This window comes from Aythya ferina (genome assembly GCF_964211825.1).
Source record: "Aythya ferina genome assembly, chromosome: 2".
In the NCBI taxonomy this organism is placed as follows: Eukaryota; Metazoa; Chordata; class Aves; order Anseriformes; family Anatidae; genus Aythya; species Aythya ferina.
Genome location: NC_140297.1, coordinates 75253926 through 75268357, shown reverse-complemented (window position 1 = coordinate 75268357; position 14432 = coordinate 75253926). Strand labels below are relative to the sequence as shown.

General features: G+C 37.9%; 1 protein-coding gene across 22 annotated transcripts in view; it reads right to left on the bottom strand.

Annotated features, from left to right (window-relative positions):
* The window catches only part of LOC311431343 (uncharacterized protein), a 358114-nt gene that overhangs the window by 68830 nt on the left and 274852 nt on the right, over positions 1–14432 (bottom strand). For 11 of the 22 annotated variants that reach the window (XR_014689363.1, XM_084508768.1, XM_084508752.1 and 8 more), the window contains 3 exons: positions 12836–12898; positions 12345–12535; positions 11331–12266 (listed from right to left, as the gene is read on the bottom strand). The gene's annotated coding sequence lies outside the window, so the exon portion shown is untranslated. Of the gene's footprint in view, positions 1–11026; positions 12267–12344; positions 12536–12835; positions 12899–14432 lie in introns of those variants that run through there. The other 11 variants (XM_084508757.1, XM_084508756.1, XM_084508760.1 and 8 more) reach the window with 4 other exon arrangements.

Genomic DNA, 14432 nt, shown 5'->3' with positions numbered 1-14432 from the left:
TAATTAATAAACCTCCAGGAAGATTAAAAAAAATAAGTATGTAATACAATTATCCTATAAAATCTTAATTAAAATCTAAGACCTCTCTTTAAGGAGTAATCAAACAATTTTGAGTTAATGGGGGTATTTTTTGTAAACAGCTCTGTAGAACTAAGGAAAGTGAGTGCTTTACATTTATACATAATCTGGGATCCAAGTAATTTGTGTTTAATTCCACTTTCTGTCACTGTCTTTCTAAAGATGCCTGTCAGGTTTTAAGAACTTTTTTTTTTTTTTTTTTTTTTTTTTTTTTTTTTAACAGGAATTGCACAAATATGAAGTTTACAAGATTTAAAATACATCAAGGCATCTGAGATGACACAAAGTCAATGGGATTAAGGAACCCCAGTACATTTGTAAATTCTATCAAATAAGTACTTGTGCTTATAAGCTACATATTTTTGAAAAATCCCCACAAAGATCTGCACAATCTAGATCTTACAGTGGATGTCTGTCTGTCTGGACTGTGGAAAAAAGCCATAAACCTCCACATTGTATGAGTGACAGGAAGCTACATATGATACTGCTTAAAAGGCACTAAAGTGGTAGAATCAAGAGAAGTACTTTTCATTTAAATTTCCAAAGTTAAGATAATGGTGCACAAACATCTGACATCATCTTAAATGTCTTAACAGTGCCCCACCAAAACACAAAACATTCTGTAAAATGCCTTCAGCCTGTGAAGGCTTTGAGACGCTGCACTGGCAGAGACAAATCCATGATTTAAGTTAAACCATTATGGTATGATTAGCACTGCTGAAATACACATCTAATTGGAAAGCATTCAGCTAAGAATAAAAGTATTAGAGAAATCTGGCTGATAAGCTTACAGTGCAGACACACAGAACTGAAGACAAATTTATAACTGAACCTCTGAAAGGAATTTCAGGGAAGAAAGCAAATGCCTTCTGTGCCCTCCCAAGAGACACCTGAAAATGCTGCTACTTAGAAAAATTCAGAAAATTTCACTGTGTGATCAGAACATAAAAGAATTCCAAAAATTGGATTTAAGAGTGCTACATCTCAAATCTGAAGATGCTGTTATTCTTGAAACACAGATTTGCAATATTGTCAGTGAATCAGATAGCAAAGACTTGGAAAGCAGCGTGGCACAAAGATCTGTTTGAATAATTTATAATTCTCTGATTTTAACTTTTATTTTATAAATTTGCTCTAAATTTTGCTGTTCAGAAATAAAATCATAGTTACTGAAGATTGACTTATGAAAGCAGAGTTCATTATGGAGCAAAGGGCAATAAACAACTCAACGGATTACTGAAAATGTTATTCTAGACACCACGTTGCAAATGTTTTTACCTTAATATGTTCGTATACTGATAAACACAACTGATGATCTTTCAGAGTACTGAAAATTAAAGTTTGTAAAACTGCATTGCTATGAAAGACCTTTATTAAGTGAATACAAAAAGAAAATATATTAAAACTCTGGGTTACTGGCATTTTGCATGACACTAGTGCCCAGGAATTCCGGTGGGCAGCACTTTGACTATGAGTCAAAAATGTGCCCCTGTGGCAATGAAGGCTAGCAGCAGCCTGGGCTGTAGTAGGAAGTGTTGCCAGCAGGCCAAGGGAGGTGATCCTTGCTGTCTGTGCAGCCCTGGTGAGGCCACATCTGGAGTGCTGGGTTTCTCCATACAAAGCAGACATGGACTTTCTGGAGCAAATCCAGCAAAGGGCCACAAAGACGACTAAGGGATTGAAGCATCTGACTGACATACAAGGAGGTACTGCGAGCTGCAACTGTAGAGCCTGGTGAGAGAAGGCTCAAGGGGATCTTATACCAATGTACATAAATACCTGATGGATGGAAGTACAGAAGAGGGAGCCTGAGTCTTCTCAGTAGCCCAGTGACAGGACAAGAGGCAATGCGGTATAACTTGAAATACAGGAAATTCCATTAAAACATAAGTAAAAGAAGTCTTTTTTTTACGGTCACAATGGCCAAGCACTGGATCGTGTTTCCCATAGAAGTTCTGTTGCGTCCATCTTTGGAGATATTCAAAACCCAGCTGAATACAGTCTTTCTTTACATGGCCCTGCTCCAAGCAGGGAGGTTGGACTAGTTAATTTCCAGAGGTTCTAGCCTCAGCTTTTCCGTGATTCTGTGACTTGTGCTAAAAACTCTCCTGCGTACGTAGGTTCTAAACCTCCATTCAGGTCAATGGGATCCTAACTATGTATGCATAGTAACTATGATTTGTTTTAGAGACCGTTGAAATAGGATTAGGGGAATACTGTAGCAATTTTTTAAATTGCTTGAAATTTGGACAGACTGGAAAGGGATGAATTGTTTACTGTCCTTTCCAGTAGAAGAACTAAGGGGCATCACATGAAACTAGATGTCAGTATGAAAATAAACTGTGGTGATTCTTTACACAATGAGTAGGAAAGGTAGTCATGGATGCTCAGAATTTACATAGGTTGAAAAAGAGACTGGACAAATTCCCGAAAAACAAATCATTTGTATGTTGCTTAATACAGAGCAATCACATTTAGCTCAGGAAATTCCTGATTAACATTTGGGGGAGTCATATAACCTGGTCTGTTTCTACACACTTTTATTTTGCTAGGATATCAGCTTATGGCCACTGCTAGCTAAAGATACTAACCCAGTTTGATCAATATTACTTTCTTACTACTACAAAAAAATACTGTAAATTTAGTTGATCCTTAAATCACAATTCCATCAGTTCTAATTTACTAAATTGCATAGATAATCACAAAATCACAGAATCACAGAATCACAGAATTTCTAGGTTGGAAGAGACCTCAAGATCATCGAGTCCAACCTCTGACCTAACACTAGCAGTCCCCACTAAACCATATCCCTAAGCTCTACATCTAAACGTCTTTTGAAGACTTCCAGGGATGGTGACTCCACCACTTCCCTGGGCAGCCTGTTCCAATGCCTCACAACCCTTTCAGTAAAGAAGTTCTTCCTAACATCTAACCTAAAACTCCCCTGGCTCAACTTAAGCCCATTCCCCCTCGTCCTGTCACCAGGCACGTGGGAGAACAGACCAACCCCCACTTCGCTACAGCCTCCCTTGAGGTACCTATAGAGAGCGATAAGGTCGCCCCTGAGCCTCCTCTTCTCCAGGCTGAACAAGCCCAGCTCCCTCAGCCGCTCCTCGTAGGACTTGTTCTCCAGGCCCCTCACCAGCTTCGTCACCCTTCTCTTCACCCGCTCAAGCACCTTGATGTCCTTCTTGTAGCGAGGGGCCCAAAACTGAACACAGTACTCGAGGTGCGGCCTCACCAGAGCTGAGTACAGGGGGACAATCACCTCCCTAGCCCTGTTGGTCACACTGTTTCTGATACAAGCCAGGATGCCGTTGGCCTTCTTGGCCACCTGAGCACACTGCTGGCTCATATTCAGCCGACTATCCACCATCACTCCCAGGTCCTTCTCTGCCTGGCAGCTCTCCAACCATTCCTCTCCCAGCCTGTAGCTCTGCTTGGGGTTATTGCGCCCCAGGTGCAGGACCCGGCACTTGACCTTGTTAAACTTCATGCAGTTGACCTCAGCCCTTCGGTGCAGATGGGCTGAGGTCAAAGCCAGTTCCTTTTTCATTACATATTATACATGCAAATTTTATGATTTCCATCAGATTTTACCTGTTGTAATTGCTTTATTTACTTCAGTTCTGTCTACTTTTATATTGTGGTGATGCACTTTTGTCTTTAACATGGACACTATACTGATTACTAACAGTGACAATGACTCAGTTTGGCTTGGTCTGTATTAAAAATACATAAATTACTTTATTACTGGGTAAAATTCCCTCTACAGTACATGTCATATTTGGCATGCCTTTCACTTCCTTAGCTGTCCTGGTTACTTTCCTATGTCCTGCAAACACATGAAGGAGAAGGGGAATGTAATGACTACCTGGCTAGATGAGTGACTGTGTTAGTCCAGTATTCAGGTGTGCAATTTACTACTCTCCTGACATGTGTTGTGCTTTTAGACATGATTTATTGTTCTCATATGTTGAATACTGTGCATTTACCAGTCAAAAGCATGCTTTTCTATTATATGCCTCTGTCAGAAAGGATAGCTCAAGAAGCATAAACTAAGCCCTTTCTTTCTTTGAAGCTATCAGGATGTGGGGAGGAAATAGCATCATAGTAGGTGAGAACAAAAATAAATATGCCTTAACAGAATATCTTATATTATTTGGCAACATTTCTGCAGTAAATAATTAAGTTTTTATTTGTATTTGGAGCTTATTTTTTCTCAGTAGTTAATGAACTCAGGGCAATACACTCAATATTATTCAGAATACTCCTGCCGGCTTCAATACCTGCTGCTTTAGCTGCTTCAGGTTACTTTGAAGTTTGATCTTTATCCCCCCATGTGTTTATTACTCTTCTAGTTCTGGTCTAGCTGCGTATCTGATCTGAATACAGCTGAACTTTCATGGTAGAAACATCAGACCAAGAAATACAAGACTCAACTGTACAGGCACAGAATTCTAGGTTGGGTTGATAAGAGATTTTTCAGAATGAATGAACATCAGCTTAATGTTCAGCAAACTGACATCAGCAGAAATCATACTGTGAATTCCATATTTAAGTTATAAGTACTAATCAAAATATTAAAACCTTTAGCATATTTTCTACAATTCTACAGTATGTAACACACACCATCTTTCTGCTAAGGGAAGCAGATGCAGAGAGAGAGAGAGACCATGGAGCTGTTACCTCCTCTTTATTTTTTCTTTTTTTTCTTTTTTCTATTTGTATTTTCCTATTTGTGTATTCCTTTGCACATACATTAAAACAAACAAACAAACAAACAAAAGAAAATGTAATATTTTGTAGCTTAATTTTATTTTTTAGTCTTAAAATATGACAAACATATTCCATGAAAATAGGGGAGATTTGGCAATGGCAAATGGAATAAATAGAAATACTTCAGATGGAGTACAGCAAGATATCATGTCTCAGTTCTTAAAAGTAGAAATTTGAGGATGGAAATTCAGTTAGTCTTTTTTCAAGTTCAATGAATTTACCTTAGCAATGAATGATCTTAGTAATCCTTAGTAATCCTGTGCCACAATTGGTAAATGCTTTATTTTACTTTCTAGGACTGATTTTTATTATTGTAATTACAATTACTTGAATTAAGTTATTCCAGATCACATACTTTAGTTGTCATGCTTGGCCTAGATGATGTGACTGAAAGCAACTAACGTCTTATGCAGTCCAGAGAGCATGGTAAGTAAATACAAAAAGTGATTTAATGGAACTATCTTCTGACCAGGGGTTTTCAATGACAGATATTGAGGACAGGGATTTGTCTGAATTGTTGCCTATCCTGGAAGACAGCACTTTGCAGCCCAAGCTGACAGAGCTGTCTGAGTATTCAGACAGCTCTGGTTATGGAGAAAGGAAAGTCCTGGCAAGGTTCAGATTTGATGAAGTAGCACATTAATTTGACATCTCCTTGAGGAAATTGCTTTAGAAAACTATTGTCGTAAGCAGAATTAAAGCCCCATTTTGAAATCTACACAGTAGAGGAAACTTAAGTATCCACGAAAAGCTAAATGGGACTGCTCTTCCCATTGAAATGGTCTATAAATGAATGTAGTGCAGAATAGTCTCACTAGAAATAGCACACCACTTCTGATCTGTAATGCAGAGACTGTTCATGCATTTGCACTAGTCCTTAACAGAATAACATTGAAACACATAGCTAAAAAAAAAAATAGGAAAAAAAAAAAAAAAAAAAAGAAGAAAAAAAATAAGTTGGGAGCCCTGACTTGTTTCTCTGTGTTGTTAAAAGTTTCTGAGCTGAACCAGTCTCTACCATGTTTACTACTTTCCTTGGATTCAGGAATTCAGAAATCTGCCTTCTTTTCTGCATATGACAGAGCCTCCATGGTGGGTTGTCCCCAGTGAGTGGTAAGCATCACACAGCCACTCACTCAGTCTCCAGCTACATGGTAATGGAGGACAGAATAGGAAGAACAAAAGTCAAAAAAAGTCCTGGGTCAAGATAAGACAGTTTAATAAGTGAAGGAAAAAGGAAGAAAATAAAAAAAAAATATATAAAAAATATATATATAAGAAAAAGAAACACCACCACCACCAAATGACATATTCGTCACCTCCTACAAGTAGACCAATGCCCAGCCAGTCTCCAAGTAATGGCTAGCTACCCAAAAAAGCCTTCCCCACCATCCCACCCCCCCACCCCACCCAGTTTTATTTCTGAGCACAATGTCATACGGTATGGAATATCTCTTTGGTCATCTGGAGGCAGCTGGGTGGCATTCCCAGACTACTCACTGGAAGGGCAGAGCAGGAAACAGAAAGTTTTGATGCAGTGCAAGCCCTGTTTAGCATTATGCAGAACACTGTTGTATAATAAACACTGATTTGGTCACAGATCCAAAACACAGCACCATCACAGCCAGACACGACATATCCTCGCCAGGGTGCAACGAAGAAGTAATCTCAAACCTTCCCACTGATACCTACAGGTTGCTACAGCTGATTTATGCATAGTTCAGGCTGCACTCGGAGAAGTACTCTTCTTCCCAAGACAGTGTGACAGATTCTTGGTCTCTACATTGTCCATAGGTTTTCTTTACTTAACCAAGAGATTTTTTCTATGTAAAATTTTCTGATAAAATAGAAAGGCAGCAGCAGAACAAAGCAGGATTTAGTGTAATGCTGAAAATTCACTCCATGCCTCTTCCAGTTTACCTTTGCCTAACTTTCTCAGCCTGGGCAGTGCTCAGTAACACACATCCTGCTACAAGTTAGACAGAAATCATCCCTTTCCTAAATTGCCAATGGCAATCTCATGTTTAATAGGCCTACAGTATCACACAGGCTGCTAAAGTCACTTGCTGGAATTGCTGGAATCAACCAAAACAAATGAAAAAAATAACCTTACTAAATGACAGGAAACTCTCTTACTCCTATGCAATAGCAGAGCAGTTAAAGCATGCACAAAAATTTTAAGAGCCCCACTTTGCTATCCTCCAAAAGTTAAAGCAAAGCAAATAAGACCTTGTCTCTCCCAAGATGATATTAAGACCACTTAAGTGTTCTTCACACCACCTGCTGAAGTTATACCAAAAAAAAAAAAAAGTATAAAAGAACAATCATTTTTAAAAATACGCAAAGTAAGCAGTTCCCTCCTGCAATGATCAGACACTAAGAGATGGAGAAGGAAATTTCAGAAAAGCAAACAAACAAACAAAAAACTTTATGACAAATCCATGGCAAAAGAGTGAGTCTTTTTTTGATTTAGGTATCAGAACACATTCTGCAAATGTGACAGGACATATGGATGTGCTAGCTTACTACTTAATATTACAAAGATACAAATATTTTTGAACAATAGAGCATAATATTTTTTTTTTCCAATTATATCATTTTATCACATGATAAAACTCTCTTTTACCACATGATAAAGTGCACAGGAACAGGAAATACACTTTCAACAGGAAATATGTTTAAAAAAAACAACAATACATGAATCTACTCAAACATGGCTTTAAAGCATTTCAGTAAGTTTTAGTATGATGCACATGACAAACAAAAGTGAAGAGAAGCCACTGAAATCACAGCAGTACAGCATCTGAAACCTTTTTTTTTTTTTTTTAAATCAGTCAACATATTTCAAGTTAAATTCCATGATAAACAGAAAAAGATAAGAATTTTTTTAAGATACTGCCTAACTAGACAATACATTCTCTTTTTCTAATGCCAGTTTTCTTTAATAAAACCTAGCTTTTCTTCTTTTTGCAGTCAGACTGGTACATTTAGGAATAGGAAATTTAGGAAATAAATTTACTCATCTAGATCTGATGGTGTCTTATTTCCCTTACAATTTTTGTATTTATATTATTTTGTTGATTTTTCCCCCAGTCAGTCATCATAAAGTTATAAAAAAAAAAAAAAAACCAAAAAAAAAACACAATGTATTCAATCAAATTCTGTAACATTTTAATTCTAAGTTAAGTTTTAAAATCAAATGTTGAGCATTTTGGGCTAATACTGAAAACTGGCTGAAGTATTTATTTTTTTTAATGATTTTTTATTTTTTACTGAGCAATATCTTTCAATACACTGATTTCTAAACATCTCAAGGAATGTAAGGAAACTATTTCATCATTACTCTACTATTTTGCTTAGGATTAATCATTCCAGTATAAAGACTTGGAATGAGATTGCTTTGTTTGCTAAGAGGGTGCAAAATCAACCATTCAGTGGTGGAGATGGACTACGTCCAAAGTGTAGCTATGCTGCTCTGTGAAAACGTGGTGAAAGAAGGAATAAGAAGGAATTTGTCAAGGCTCCAAAGCCCTTGCTGGTTTAAAGCCCCTGTTAGCACCACAAAGAAACCTATCACCATTTATTTTCACACAAGCCAGGCACAACACCTCTTACGGCCTACAACATGCAGCTGGCTAAGCCAACATAACTGACTGAAAAATGGTCATACAGCTGAGAAATAATGCCATGCGAATGGGTTGGAAAATAAACACAAATGTCAGACTATAGCTAGTTTCACTCTCAGGACCTCTGGTCTAAAATAATTTGAACTTTTACAGAAAAACTGCCACTGGATAACTTAGGTACCAAAGTTTCTTTCAATTTTTGGGAAGTGATATGTCATCATTCCCAAAGGAAATGTCCACTAATATACCGAATTGCTATTATATTATTCCGTTCTGAAGCATGCATGAGATTACTCATGTGCTGGTACTCTTGATCTCTTAAGGGATCTGTCTTGGATATAGACTCTACAACAACTAATTTCTTGTCTGTCCTCTAACTCACATTTTTGCAACAGTCTGTTAAATTACCCAGAATAGACCTGCAATCATTACAAATCTTGATGCACATTCAATATGCGTGGTTTATGATTATATATAATAACAGTTTTGTAGTGTAGGATGCACATGGTAGCACCCACAGCCACCGAGATTTTCTTTTGCTGTACATGTATCAGGCATGCTCTAGTCCTTACCTTCCCCTCTTGCTTGAATGAGGCTCAACATGAGGGGAAGAATATTTGCAGCTATTTCATTTGTTCTGAGAAATAAATGAAGATGGCTTTGTTAGAGGGAAGAAAGGCAAGCAGAACACAAATACACACAGACTATGCATCTCAAAAACACTATCTACTGATCAGCAATCTATCTTTTGTCTTTGACAGAGGTCACATCCATTTTAAAGATGAAATGTACAAGATATTATGTAGCAGAGGATACTGAATTGATGATTGTGCTGGGTCTGGCTAGGATGGAGTTAACTTTCCTCACTGTAGCCTGTATAGTGCTGTGCTCTGCACTGGTAGCTAGAACAGCAGTGCTGGCACAGCACCAACTAGTACAGGACAAAAAAAAAAAAAAAAAAAAAAAACACTGATAACTGCTTGAAAGACTGAGAATTCTGATTATTATTCTGATTAATGTGGGTTGGGAGCTAATGGGTAGGGCAAGTAGACTATGGAAGAGAGATGTCTACCATTTGTGTCTACGTATTCTATTTGAGCATCAGTGTTACAGTCACTTGGTAAAAAGTTTATATTAGTATTAATAAGAATTATTAATGCTAATTAAGGAATACTAATTAATAATACTAATTAAGGAATACTAATTAAGGAATACTAATTAATACTAAGGAATGATGCACAACTTCTCATCTCTACCAGGATAACAACATAAGACTAAGAAGATGCCCACCATGATCAGCTTCTTGCTTTAAGAGGTATACATGTATGGCCAAATTACATTCCTGGAAAAGCTCACATTCTGCTGATACAAATATTGCATGGCTCACGCAATATTCATATTTGTCAGCAATCTGGCTTCAGAAAATGGCATTATACTGGTTGATGACTACCAAGTGAAGAAGTATGCAAGCGAAGAAGCATAGGAATTTCATCAGCTTTCTCAGAATGACTGCATAATGCATGTCAATTGACATATCAATCTATACAGCTTCCAAATTCCAGTATTTTAAACAACAAAAAAAAATATATTTTTTTTTAAACAACAAAACCTTTAGGTTTCAGAGGAACTTAACTTTAACTTTGATGCAATTTTTGGCTCACTTCACTGTGTTTTGTTGTGAAATTTTCCAGTATAGTAAAAGACAAGAGGTCTGCTGGTCATTCATATCTCTTTCTCTAAATTTATTAATTTAAATTTCTTTTTAAGTTTATCCCCTGACAAGTGTGAATACTACAAAGTAATTATATAGAAACCTGAAATGTATATTCTTTTAATTTAAGACAAATTTGTAATGAAAAGACATTACAAATTGTACAGCTGGGGGGTGGGGGGTTCTCTGGTGTCACTTTGCATAAAAATCCCATTTGTAGAATTGTGTTGTGTCTGTCTGAGCTGGAGTCACCTTTTCCCTGCAGCAGCCCGCACAGTGCTGTACTCTGCACTCGTAGCTGGAACAGCACTGATATCACTCCAGTGTTGTGTCTATTGCTGCGTAGTGCTGGCACAGCATCAGGACTCCTTCCAAGCCCCCAAGAGCCAGCAGGCTGGGGGTGGGCAAGTGATGGGGAGGGGACATTGCCGGGGCAGCTGACCTAAACCAACCAAAGGGATATTCCATAACACCATCACACTCAGCAATAAAAGGGGGGGGGTCTCGTGGGGGAGGGGACTGTTCCTCCTGAACAACCACTACACGTTTGAGGCCCTGCTTCCCAGGACGTGGCTGAACACCGCTCGCTGATGGGAAGTAGAGAATAATTTTTTCTCTCTCTGTGCTTCTGCACGGACTGATTGTTTCTTTTGTTTCTGTTTTTCCTCCCCATTCCCTTTCCCTTTAATTAAACCTTTCTCATCTCAAACCTCGAGTTCTTTGTGTTGTATTTTCTCCCCCTTCCTCTTTGAGGAGAGGGGGAGTGAGAGAGCAGATGTGGTGGAGTTCGGCTGCCCACCTGAGTAAAACCACCACAAGAATGTACAGAGAATTGAAACGTAATAATGATTGTTATAAGTTGCCCCCTTAATTAATTTTCACAGAGCATTGCATTAATAATAGAAAGGAATTTATTGAGTAAGCAACAGCAAGCAAAACAGCGCTGGGCGGCCGGGGAGTCTCAGCTCCGCCAACGGCGTGCACCTCACCCCCGCCAGGGTCCCTTTTTATATCTTGGTAATTCCGGGATTACGCAGCACATCCTGGTATATTCTGCGACTGTGCACACTGTTGCTAGGGGGACATCTCTGTCCCTTTGGTGGTCGTGAAAATGAAGGCCGTAGTCTTCCTCGGCGTTGTGGTTCAACTTCTTTTTTTATTTGGTCATGTTGGCCCAGCGTGAGACAGGAAGGCAGGATGTTGATACACTACTTTAGCAACTTATCAGGAGATGGTTACATGAACTTTGCAGCAGTGTCTTTGAACAAAAGAGGCAACTGAGATGCAGAAGGAGAGAAGGGGAGGGGGTTCTCTTTTTTTTTGTTACATTAAGCAAAAGAATTTTCATAGTGTCTAGCCAAGTATTATACAGCTCCTTACTTCAGCAGGGAGCTTTCGCAACTCCCGCTCCTCAAACGGAACTCCTTGTTTTTATAATACAAAAGACAATGAACAAACTTTTATTGTGTATATAGAAACCTGAAATGTATATTCTTTTCATTTAAGACAAATTTGTACTGAAAAGGCATTGTACAGCTGGGGGGTGGGGGGTTCTCTGGTGTCACTTTGCATAAAAATCCCATTTGTAGAATGTACAGAGAATTGAAACGTAATAATGATGACTGCAGTGTCTGGATGCTTTGTAATCATTGTAACAGAAAAAACGTGAGAATGTAAACAGCATAGCATACTACTCAAAAGAAGAAATGCTACTAAGCAGCAGTGCAGTTCTCCATGCTTTGCACCTTAGGACCAAAGGATAAAAGTTTTTTTTGTTTGTTTTGGTTTGGTTTGTGTTTTTTTTTTTTTTTTTTTTTTTTTTTTTTTTTTTTTCTTATGCCATGATTCAATTCCTCTCAGCCACAGTGTGAAGAAAGTACGGATCTAAAGGATCTACCGGTCTGTTTGGGGATCAGAAGATAATGCTGGAAATACCTGTTGAAAGCCAATTAACCTTCCTCATTGTGAGAGAGTGCAATCAAGTATGTACTGTCATTGCTTTGTCTGGTCATTTCTAAAAGACTGCAGTGGCAGGACTTCCACCATACTGACATGGCATTCCTAAAACATAGCTGCGAAAGGAAGAAACAAAGTGGAATAACTATAATAATAATAACAATTAAAACAAAACAAAGCAAACCACCACTGACCTGTTTAGTTGTTGCAATGGCTCATGCAGCCCTCTTAGAGCTTGGGTCTTTGCTGCCCTCACGTGGCTGGTAGATTCAGGATTCCTCTCGAGCAGAGGGTCTTGGTTTGTTCAAGCAACGAACCAGTACACTTTTGCGACAGTACATTCACATTTGCAGTATCTCGTGGGGTTCAGTTTCAACAGGTACTCCTTAATGAGCAGACAATAGCAGGTAATATTAGGGATTGCTATTTGACGTACTAGTTCATTCTATTTTCTAAGGTGAATATTTACCTGACATAGTATGCGTGCCTGCTCATTTTTTTCATGCATTTTCATCAAAAAGATAATCTTGGATGTTGCCAGTTAATCCTAAAGTAGCAGTTTAATTTCTACTAGCAGATTTCCTTACGTATATTAAGAAATAGATCCAAAAATGGCAATTTAACTGCAAATATTTTAAAAAATCTTTTAATAGATTGAAGACACAAAGGCTGAAATCCATGTTACCTTACTTTCAACAGTGAAATTCCCATGAACTCCAGAAGGGTCAAGATGTCATTTTAATTCAGACTGAAATTAAAAAAAAAAAAAAAAAAGACAGAAATACAACCAGTGCTAAACTCCATATAAGAATAATTTCTAAAACTGTTCACTCTGCATCCCACTCATATTTCCCATTAATTACTTGCTATATAATCTGCAACAACAATCCACTGACTCACACCAGCTCTTGCCTCCATTTCTCTCAACAAATCAAAGGTTTGCCAGCATTTGTTCTTGCTGTAGGCAGTCATGTAATTACTTGTCTTGAGCTTTTAAAATACTGTTATGAAAAAGGATAATTATTCAAAAAATATGCATATATTTTAAAAAGCTTTTTGGGGTTTATTCTAGTTGTATAATCAATAATCATATACTAGCATCAGAGATACTGGTGCTTTTTATAATGAAGTCACTTCAGCCTGCTCAAAACTCAACAGAAACAAGAATATAATGGCCTGGCAATCAAATACCAGCTAATGAGAAATCAACAGGCTCTGAACCTTTTCAGAATTATCAGAGAATGTGAAGTGAGACTTGAATCCCACCAAAGCAGTACCGTATGATGCATATTAACACCGTGGAGGGCTCTGTGCGCTTCTCGAACATAAATTACTAGCAAGTACCTCACAATGGCTCTCCACAGTTCCTGTATTTAGTATAATGCTTCTCTTGCTAAGTGCTCACGACTATATTAAAAGCAATTGACTGAATTCAACTATGACAAAAGTGCTGATCGCTCCAAGTCAGTTAAGAGTTATGACTGCTTATTTATGAGCTGAATTTAAATGTATGATTGTCAGGGAGGTCTTGACAAGGAAGAAATTTCTTCATGACAGCAAAAGAATTCCCTTTACCACTGCAGGAAACATAGTGGGAGTACTGCAAGACTGCTGTACATCACAGAACAGAGTTACACATACAGAACTGTGGGGTTTCATAACTTGTCTGTAGCTCTGATTTCTTGTTAGGGTAAAGCTTATTGCTTACAGTGGGATCAGTCTTCTAAGAGTCCTATGCAGTTGCACACAAAAATGAAGCAGACAAGAAGCACATCAACTTTCAACAGTAGTCCTGCTGTACTTGGATCTCAATAGGGCAGGAATTAGGCAGCTCGAGGGATCCAGAAGTTTCTGGTATCGCTAGGTATATATTCATTTTTGGAAATACTGTACACTATAAGGGTTTCAGAATAGTTGCTTCCCCCCCCCCCCCCTTTTTTTTTCTTCATAAAATGAAATTACACATTCAAATATTTGTCACAGAACAGAAATTTTAAGCTTTAGCTAGCACTTCTGTATGCCAGACCTGCTTTTCAAAATGTTGAGAGAACCACCTCTGACATCAGTTTAATCTAATAACAATGCACAGACATATTTTTAGGTTCATAAAGTTTTCACAAAACATGATTTATTGTTACCTAATGATGGAAAATACAACTGTTTATGTTGTATTTTGATTCATGTATCTGATTTCTTTTTCCTTTCCTTTCCTTTCCTTTCCTTTCCTTTCCTTTCCTTTCCTTTCCTTTCCTTTCCTTTCCTTTCCTTTCCTTTCCTTTCCT